The sequence below is a fragment of the Frieseomelitta varia genome, unplaced genomic scaffold (genome assembly GCF_011392965.1).
Source record: "Frieseomelitta varia isolate USP_RPSP 00005682 unplaced genomic scaffold, Fvar_1.2 scaffold_950, whole genome shotgun sequence".
NCBI lineage: Eukaryota > Metazoa > Arthropoda > Insecta > Hymenoptera > Apidae > Frieseomelitta > Frieseomelitta varia.
Window position 1 is genome coordinate 33624 of NW_025110757.1, and position 10537 is coordinate 44160.

The following is a 10537-nucleotide window of genomic DNA, read 5'->3' on the forward strand; positions in this document are numbered from 1 at the left end:
TGGCTGTTTGTAAATGTTCGTTGATGGAGTTTATATTTTTTCCGCTACATGTGATGGTTATATCATCCGCAAATAGCTGGGTTTTTATTCGTGGCTTGATGGTGATATCGTTGATTCCTGTTAAAAATAGTGTGGTGCTCATGGTGATCCCTGTGGGACTCCATTTTTTTTATAGTAACTGGTTGTGACAGAGATCCATTTGCTCTGACTTGGATCTATTGGATAAGAAGTTGGTTATGAAAGATAGCATATTGCCATTTACTTTTAACTCGATGAGGGAATTAATGATTTTGGTTCTCAAGATTGTGTCGAAGGCTTTATCGATATCGAGACATACGGCGACTATGTATTCTTTGTTGAGGAAGGCGTCGCAGATATTTGTTTCCAAGTTCGTTAGAACGTCTATGGTTGAACGGTAGTCGAAAACCGTATTGGTTTGGGTTAAGAAGATTTTTACTTCAAGGTACTATCTAAGCCTACGGTTTACGGTTTTTTCTAGTAGTTTGCACATGGTATTAGTTAATGCAATTGGGCGATAACTGTTGGGAATTAGTTTGCATTTGTTTGGTTTAGGGATTGGAATTACTATTGCTTTTTCCAATTTTCGGAGAAAACTTTATGGATCCATATGCAGTTAAAGATTTTTAACAGGTAGTTTATTCCAGTTTTTGGGAGCATTTTTAGTAGCGAGTTGGGGATATTATCTGGTCCTGGGACGGAGTTTTTTGTTGATGTAAGTATGGGGCTTATTTTTTTGAGTGGTAAAGGTGAGTTTAGTAATGAGTTGTTATTGCTGTGAATCAATTTGAAGGGATACTAGTAAGAGCTATGGTTATTTACATATTTACACTATTTACAATTAGTGCGAGGATGGTGGAAGGAGATGGAAGAATAGGATCTAGGTGATGGGTAAGGTGAGAAAAGGTTAATGCGTTTCGTCTCAGAGTCGCTGCCTAGACTCATCAGTGGGGCTGATGGCAGCGACCCCTTACCCCAGACGCTTGTTGTTTTAACTACTCGCTAGGCTGGACGGTTACCCATCCTAGCGGTGTTCTGCACTCTGCTTAACATCGAATATCGTTAGACTTCGACGCTAGGCGCACAGCCACTTGCGGTTTGTGCAAGTCGGTGTTCGAAACTCGTACTCGAGGGACTCTAGACCGCTACAAGTTCATGGTATATATTGTTGTAGGATGTGGTGAGTTAATGTTATTTGAATTTTCTTTGAATTTTTTAGTTAATGTGTTAGCAATATCGTGGGCTCGAATTACGGTTCTACCATCACCAGATTCCAGGAATTGGATATTCGTAGAGGATTTAGATTCATTTATGCATTTGATTTTTTTTTCATACTGCAGATGTTGGTGTTTGTGGATTTATTGATAATATGTAGTTCCTCCGTGATTGTTTTTTTATTTTCTTTAATTATTCTACGGAAGTTGGCGCGTTTCCTTTTGAACTCGATTTTCGTTTGTGGAATGTTTTTTTGCTGTATGACTCTCTTGCATAGCGATTTTGCATTTTTCGCTCCACCACGGTACCGGTCTTTTCCTGATTTTTTGCAGTCTGGGAATTCCAAAGGATTTGTCTGCGGCTGAGATTATGATTTGTTGAAAATTGTTTATTGTTTCGTTAATCCTGGGTCGAGTTCAGGTTCTGTTTCTTTCTCGATGAGTTGAAGCATTATATTTTCTTGGTATACTGGCCAGTTTGTTTTTCTTATATGCCATTTTGGTTGGAGGTAATTTTGAGTTGCTGTGCTATTGTCACCATAGGTGATTTTTATGGGAAAGTGGTCGCTATCGTATAGTTCTTTTAAAGCATCCCATTTTAAATGTTGAGCTCTGTGGACTGAAAAAGGTTAGATCTATTGTACTTGATTTGCCATTCCTACTGCTGAAGTGCGTTGGGGAACCTGTGTTCAGCATGATTAAATCCTGGTTGTTAAATAGTTTTTCAATAGTCTTTTCTCTTCTGTCAGTTTTGGTCGATCCCCAGAGAGCGTGATGGCTGTTGAAGTCTCCGGACAGGATCAGTAGAGCTGGAAGTTGAGCTATCAAATCTTGTAAATCAAGGGGGAAGCTATTAGATATTGCAGATGTGGATTCTTTTTGAAAATGAAATAGATATTGCGACGGTTTCTAAATTTGAATTTAATGGGATTTCAGTAGAATCATATTTGTCCGAAATTACAATGGCCATTCCTCCGCTGGCGTGGTTTTCGTTTACCCGGTTTTTGACGAAAGTGTTGAAATGTTTTAGTGTAGGCTGGTGATTTTTTTTGAAATTTGTTTCTTGAAGGCAGATAACATCAGGGCTGAAATTATTTATGAAAATTTGGAGTTGTTCTTAATGAGTATAGTAACCGTTTATGTCCCACTGTATTATTGTTTTCATAATGTATTTGGAGAGGCTATGGATTTGGATTATGCTGCGATTATGGCTCTTATGAAATTTCGATGTCGGATTTAGATGAGCAGCTGAATAACGATTCAGGCGTCTCAGTCGGTTTGGTGAGCTTTTTGCAGAGTCGATGTATTCTACTTTTTCGTTTAGATGGGGGTGGATTTCTTCAGGAGTTTGAACAAGAGTCGTAATGTTACCGGTGTAGTTTCTTGCGATTTCCAATAGGTGTACTGATCCGAAGGTGTCTTGGAGGAGGCTCTTGATCTGGGAATAGTTTAGCTGGGAGTGTTAAGGATTTCTTTTATTTATTACTTCTTTTGCTGGGGCTAACATTTCCTCTAGTTTGGCGGAATCGAAAACTGGAGACTGGGGAGGAAGCGGTTTTAGTTTGGTCATTGCGATTTTTTTTTATGTGGATTGATTGGTGGAGGCATGGAGACTATGTCGTTTAAGCTAATATAGTCCAGTTTGTCGTCAGCTGATGATTGTGACAGTGGTCTTTTGGAACCGAGAAGGATTGGTGGTTGCTCTGTAGGTAATTTGTTAGTTGTTTGATTAAGATTGTAAGTTTGTTCTCGGTAGTGATGGGAATCTTCTTTACCGGCAGTTTGGAGGATTGAGTTGGTGTGGGAATCGTTGTATTTGTATTTGGGATTGTCGTATCGATTATGTTTGAATTTGAGGTTTGCGGACAATCTTTCGCTAAGTGACATTCTTGTTTACATCGGAAGCAGAGAAGGTTGTCGATGGAGGTGAAAATACGGTAAGATATATCTTCAAAAGTTATTAGGAAGGTGAATGGGATTTTTCCAATGTATGCCTGTCTTCTAAAACTGAGGATGTGGATGTATTCCGGGTCGGTCATTCCTGCTTTCAAGGTCGTTATTCTGGAACATAGCTTGATGTTGTTTCTTTTGAAAATTTGTTCAAATTCTGAATTGGATATGACCGGGGCGACGATTACTCTTTGGACTGGAGTTAACATTGGTCTTAGGTTTAGCATATTGTTGTTGTGACCGTTATTGTTTTATGTAGATTTGTTAGGTGTAACACAGTTTCTTTTTTATCAAGATATGCGCAAATTCGATTGTTTGAAATTTTGGAGATGTACCTTATTGATTTGGGTCCGATTAGTTTCCCTATTGCAAGTCTTGGACGCTTGTGTCGTCTATTGTGTGAGTGATGATAGCTTGGTCTTTTGTAGGTGGTGCTTGGGAGTATGATTTGGTGGAGTTGTTTGTTTCCGTTTGGTTAGAAAATTGGGAACCCCTCTACTCAGAGGTTCCCGCAGTTCCCGTTGGTGTTAGATAGTCGGTGTATTCGTTCCGGTATTCTTTTGTGTTGAGGTACGAAATTAGCGTTTGTTTCCACTACACTGACACTATAATAATTTGTATTGGAACTCGTAAGCGAGACTATATCGTCCGTACGGTACGACGGCTGAATCGAGACTGTTCTCTATTTTCATTTAACACTGATTTTCAAATACTCAGGCATCATAATAATTATATTATTGTGTTCAACTATTTAGTTACATTTATATTCTCAATCACGTATGTAATGAATTTTAACAATGTAATTTCTGTATTTAAAATAGTGTACAGCCTTTCGCAAAGTTGAATCACTTAAATCCTCTGTGAATGTTTACTAACTAAATCTGAATCTTACGCTACCAAGAGCCAAGCCACAACTTTTGTTGCAGAAGAAGATATAATGTTAAAGTATGCGTCTGTGTAATGATATAATATCGAGCAAAATATAACAAATCATTAAAATATAAGTATTATGATCTAGAATTTCATATAGATGTCAATAACATTTACAATATTCAAGCAGAATACAAACAAATGCAAATAGCCAGACCATAACAAGCTAATCGCCCATCCAAATCGTTTCCAAAGATCGAAAAATCTACTGATAAAGTAGTAACTAACTAGAATGAAAATAGAAGCAATGACACTATTCATCACTACACATCAACACCATTCATACGTTGGCATAATCAATATTGGCCTATATACCACAATATATATGTTATTTAATAGGGTATAAATTAATTTCGAAACTTACCTAAATAAATCCTGCGACAACTAATTTTTAATCTGTTTCATCTCATCAAAATTGGTTTTATTTGCATTGTTGTAGCTAAATGCAAAAATATGCTGATTTTACCTTGGTAGTACTAATAATAATAGTGGTGGTGTTACTGCTAGTGGTACTGGTAGTCGTAATGATAGTGGGATGGTGTTGTCAATATAAATATGCAAAGGAGTAGCATACAAAACATGATTTCATAACTCAGAGGAAACGCGTTGCAAGAAGTGCTACTATAAGAGCACGTCTTATTTTTTTCTTCGTTCTCTGGACACAGTGAAAATAATAGGTAAGTGAAGATCATGGATTTCATGATCAAACTTCGATATCTCATTCAACTTTGTTTTTAAGACAGAAAAAAGATTACATTGACACAATTCCGGAAACTGTTCCTTACGAAGAAATAGACATCCTTCTTTTATATCAAAAATACAGTAAAATAACTATCGGATCCAAAATTTCAGAGTTATGTATTGTATGTTACTTTGTCCTTTTATTCTGGCAGCAGTGTATAATAGTTTGACCGCTTCTTTTTTCAATATCCTGTATTCAATATCCTGAATAACGTTATATGAAACCAGATTCGAAAAATCTTTGTCAACAGAAATTTGAATCTGACTCTGTTATAATAAATCTTCAAAATAATATCGATGTCATGCATATTGTGTTAGTCGTTGAATTTACATCATAGTTTCGCTTTATATTGAATTTACATCATAGTTTCGCATTTTTTCTTTTTTTTTTGACGATTTACAGTTACACAGTTGTTTTTGCCTCTTTTTTATTCACAGTTAAACCATTCTCCTTATATGTTTTTTCATAGTTAAACTGTGAACCAATATAGTTAGAAATTCTCTCTACAGAGAAAGAGATAAGAATACATATCAATTATTGCAATTTGCACAAAATAATGACATCGAAGAAACTTTGAGCGATCACAGTATTTATTGTTCCAAGAATTCTTTTGTTTAAGGGACCAAAATTATGAATATAAAGCTGATTTCTTTAAAGAATATTAATTTGTTTTATTTCCATAAATATGCACATTTTTCACGACTTCTTTTTATATAGAGAGCATCCATTGTAAAATGTAGGTATTTGCCGTACAAAGACAAGAAATATAAGTAATGAGAGTGTTAGTAAGAAATTACTCACTTTTTCCATTAGTATTAATATATATTTTTAATAGAGAACATCGAATAATTTTGAGAAATTATCGTAGAAATGAAATTTTCATTTAATGAATAAAGAGATTTGTTTCTTTTGTTTAGGGAACTTCAGAATTCAATAAAATCACAAGTGTCCTAAGTTGGAATCGAATTTTTTAATGTTGCAATTATGTTATACTAAGTTGTGTTATTCGATTCTATATTTATGATCCAATCATGTTGCAGAAAAATGATTGCTATCATTTTATAGCCTATTGTATACAAATAACGAATAATTTTTGGCTACAATGTTTCAACAACAAAGATATTTGAGACTATCAAATTATGTTGTTTACATTGTACAAAAAGTAAAAGACTTGTGTTCTTTGCTTCTCAATTCTCCCATTTATGATTTTATTATGATTTATTTTTAATTCCAATTATAGTTGTTCTGGCTGAAGATCTTCTAATATAAACACAATGAACGTAAAAATTAATGAAAACACTGTCAGTGAGAAATTGAATAGAGCGAATTCCATTGAGGGATTCTACGCCAATACTGGAAAAGGAATTTTGAAGAAATTGATGCGTGTGTGCCCAAGCATCGCCACTATTTTTTTTATCCTTATTCAACCGAAGAAGAACCAAACGATAGATGTACGATTTAAGAAGCTCATTGATGATCCAGTATGTAAATAATATTGTAACTGCTTTTTTACATCTACTAGCCGTTCAGCAGCCAAATTTATGTACACAAGTATATATTTATTAATGAAATTTCAAGAAACAATTTGCTTCGTATTTCTATAATTGTAGTTCTATAATTGAGTCTCTACTAGGATTGTCAACTAGTCTTGTGATGCTGAAGTTATAACTTTGTTTCGCACTGTAGATGTTAAAATATTATTTATCGTATCACTCTTACAACAAAGTAGAAAGGAATATTTTGAAAATAAAAATATTTTGAGAAGTTCATCTTGAGAAAATGAAATGAACGTAAATAAAATAAGAAAATAAATAAGAGGAAATGAATTCAATGTATACCCTATTTGATATAAAATGCAAATACGTCAGAAAATTTAAAAATTAGTGGAACATAGAATATTATAAACAATATACCTTCAGAGAACTGATTTTATATGTTTTCATTTTCAGATTTATGACAGCGTAAGAGTAAAGCATCCCTCTGTTTTCAGCAGGATTCATCCCGTACAGGGTGACATGAGCCAGATTTAGGTCTTTCGCCAGCAGATAGGACTATGTTGATAGAGAATGTGAACATTGTGTTCCATCTCGCAACTAGTGAGATTTAATGAATCTCTGAATGTGGTTGTTAATACAAATACAAAAGGTACTGTTCGCGTAATCCAATTGCACAGCTTATAGCAATGCGCATTTGCCAGAGATTGAGGAAAAAGTTTACAAGTAAGAACAATTTTTCATACTTCCCATTATTATATAGAAATCTATAACTTGGTAATAATTACAACTCCACAAACATTTTCACTCGTTATTAATTTGCAGCACGTATTTGACACCTTCTGCGGCGATAGATATACATGAAACTGAAAACAAAACATTGATCGACCTATTAGAAGAAAGAATTCTAAAAACTTATCCAAATACATACACGTTTACCAAGAATCTGGTGGAACAGATAGTGTCCAACAATAGCGATTGTTTACCATTTGCGATAGTGCGACCAAGTATAATTGGTGCTTTGCTGAAAGAACTATGTCCTGGTTGGGTGGATAATATCTCTGGAGTTACAGGTACTTTTATAGATAATTATTAATAGTAATTTTAATGTAAGTTAATATACAATAAGAGCTCGATTAATTAGCGTAATCATAGGAAAAGCAATCTCGATAAATTGAGGTTCAGCGAATAATCGACAAGTGTGAAGGAATGACTAAGAATGTTCTTTCTATGTAGTATGCGAATTTGTTTTTATATTTATTCCCTGGATATGAATATAAATATGTAGGGATGTATTTATTTCAAATTTTATATTTATATATCTTACTGTTGATAATGTCATATTAATATTGTAGAGATGTAATATAAATAATGCGTATTTAATAGAAGTAATGATAATAGAATAACAAATAATTAAACAGGATAAATAACATTCAATCAACACGAATTAATAACTCAAATAAACTCTTTTAACAACACAATTGACACTTTCAACAGCTCTTTCTGAATGCTCTCTCATGACTCGGTTTTGCAACTCGCTCGACTCTGGTCTTTTTAAAAAAGAAAAACGCTCCATGCCTATGTTGGACTTCTCGCATCACAATCATTTTATCATATTTTTACATCTACAAACAGGCCATCTGTTATATTTAAACATAACTAAAATTATAACTACAGATTAATTATAACAACCGATATTACAATATTCTGGCACAGACGAGGTATACGAAGTTATACAGTTATGTACTTATGTATGTTAAATCGTCTGCGCTGCAATGTTATGACAAAGAACGATGATTGGTACAGGAGACTGGACAGACAATTCAATATTCTCGAACAATTTGAATGATCCGCAATTCCTTTGAATATACAATTTTATAATTATTTCTTCTATTACTGTACAATTTTTTCCGCCATTCTATTAAACTTTGATCATCAGACTTAGACGACAAAATGTTAGGATTTCTCGTAGTCAATCACCAATTACCAAAATAATTTTAGGAAGAATTTAGTTAATAAAAAGGACTTTTAAACAATAAATATTTATATACTTAAATTTATATACTTAATTTTAAAACACAGATAGGGCTCTTTGTGACATATACATAGATACATAATATAAAATAATAGTTTGATACTGATTTTTTGTACCTGAATCTGGAGGTATAGGTATAGGTACTGGAGATATAAAATTGACGACACTGTAATGGATATCATTTTATTTAACTTGCTTGTATCACTTTATTCGTCATAGTTCTCCAATTCACCGTTGTTTAAACGTAGAATACGTTAAAAAAGTGATTTTTTTCCTTGTCGCTAATACAAACCATGAAATACGAAACCTCATTTGATGTTCGGTCTATCCTATTAGTCGACGACAACATATATGAAGATTAAAATCATTGGACATTAGTTCCTAAACAGCAACTTTACTAATAATAAAATGATTATAATTAGCAATTCCTACTTTTACTGGGCCTCTCTCGTTACTTCTTTACTAATATATGAGAATTAAATAATAATATATAAGAATTATATATTTTTATCTAGCAGAAAATCATGAATAATTTCTAAGTCAATTTAACGTTGCAGCGGCAAAGGTATTTTAAAAGTATCAACAGCTAAGAAGGACACAAAGTTAGATCTAGTACCTATTGATTACGTAATCGACAATGTGTGTCGCGTGGCATATTACCCTATATCGTGAAAATAATCCTAAAGTATACAACTGCACAAATGCCCCTCCTCTCAGGTAATATATTTATTACGGAATTATATTAATTAATTAAATCGAATTAATATTAATATAATAATATATAATATATAATATTAATTATTAGAGTATTTTGAAGCTTTAGTTTAATCAGGACACACAAATGAAAGAAATACTATTATAATTAAAATACAAAACAGTAGCTATATACGTGACATGAAAATTAGATATCTAAAGCAAAGGCAAATAGTATTAAATTTCCAAGAATGTCAAATCGTTAACGTTGCACTTACATTAAATACTTTATTTCATCCTCAATATATCGGTTTTGAGACTTATACTAAACTAAAGTAACTAAAATTGCATAATAATTCATGAGATATTGTAATAAGAATATTCTCTATTTTAAATATAATGCATTTAACTTTACGATTGAAAATGTTTCATTTTCTAAGCTGGTGCATGTTGAAAGACATCGACGTGGAATGCAGCATAAAAATGCCTATGAACGATTTACTATGGTATCCGTGTTGCGTTTTAGTAGCTAACTGATTTGTTTACAATATTCTGAATATATTTCTGCATATTTTGCCTGTTTTCGTCATGGATATCTTTTTAAAACTTCAGGATAAAAAAACAATGTAAGTATTCTGTTTATCGAACAACGACAGATGATCGGTCCCAAAAAACAATCCATGTTAGAAGAAAATTTTTTGCAATAATTTCTGTCTTCATCTATAATAGTAATAACATTTGAAAATTGCGTTTCAGAATAATGAATATCTTATAATGCTGGAATACTTCAGCAGTCACGAATGGAGCTTCCACAGAAATAACAATACTGACATGATGATGATAAATGTGATTACGTTAAAAGGTAGCAAAATCGTGAAACTGGATTTATGGACTGGAAGAATTATATTACAAATTACCAGATGGGAATGAAAAAGATTCCTTCTAAATGAAAAATCTGAATTTGTGAACGCAGCGCGACGATTATCATTGTACGTATCGAAATACCTTTTTACGAAGATAGATATAATTATGATAATATTTTTAACGTACGGTTAATGATATTTCCGTTTATTTTAGACTTTACTGGATACATCAGATATTTGGAATAATGGTCTTTTCAGCTATAATAGCTTTTACTATCTATAATGTCATACATTGATTTCAACGATAAATCTACTTAAATTCAAAACCTAATGACTGAATCATTTACATTTTTGTAGAATATTAATTTAAAAAAACGGATTTTGATATCAGAATCAATTTTGATTTATTGATAATCATTGGGCAAATAATTTATAGATGTGCACGGAATATATTACATAAAAATGTTATAAATTTTGTTTTCTTTTGTTTATATTACATAAAAATGTTATAAATTTTGTTCAATCCAGTTGATTAATATATTGAACTGAATTGAAATTAATAGGACATTTTAGTCGTGACACTTTAATAAGATGTATTT

At 32.7% G+C, this 10537-nt stretch overlaps 1 pseudogene; it reads left to right on the forward strand.

Annotated features, from left to right (window-relative positions):
* Window positions 1-3588: 3588 nt before the first annotated feature.
* On the forward strand, window positions 3589-10316 carry LOC122538016 (annotated as a pseudogene).
* The last annotated feature ends 221 nt before the right edge of the window (window positions 10317-10537 follow it).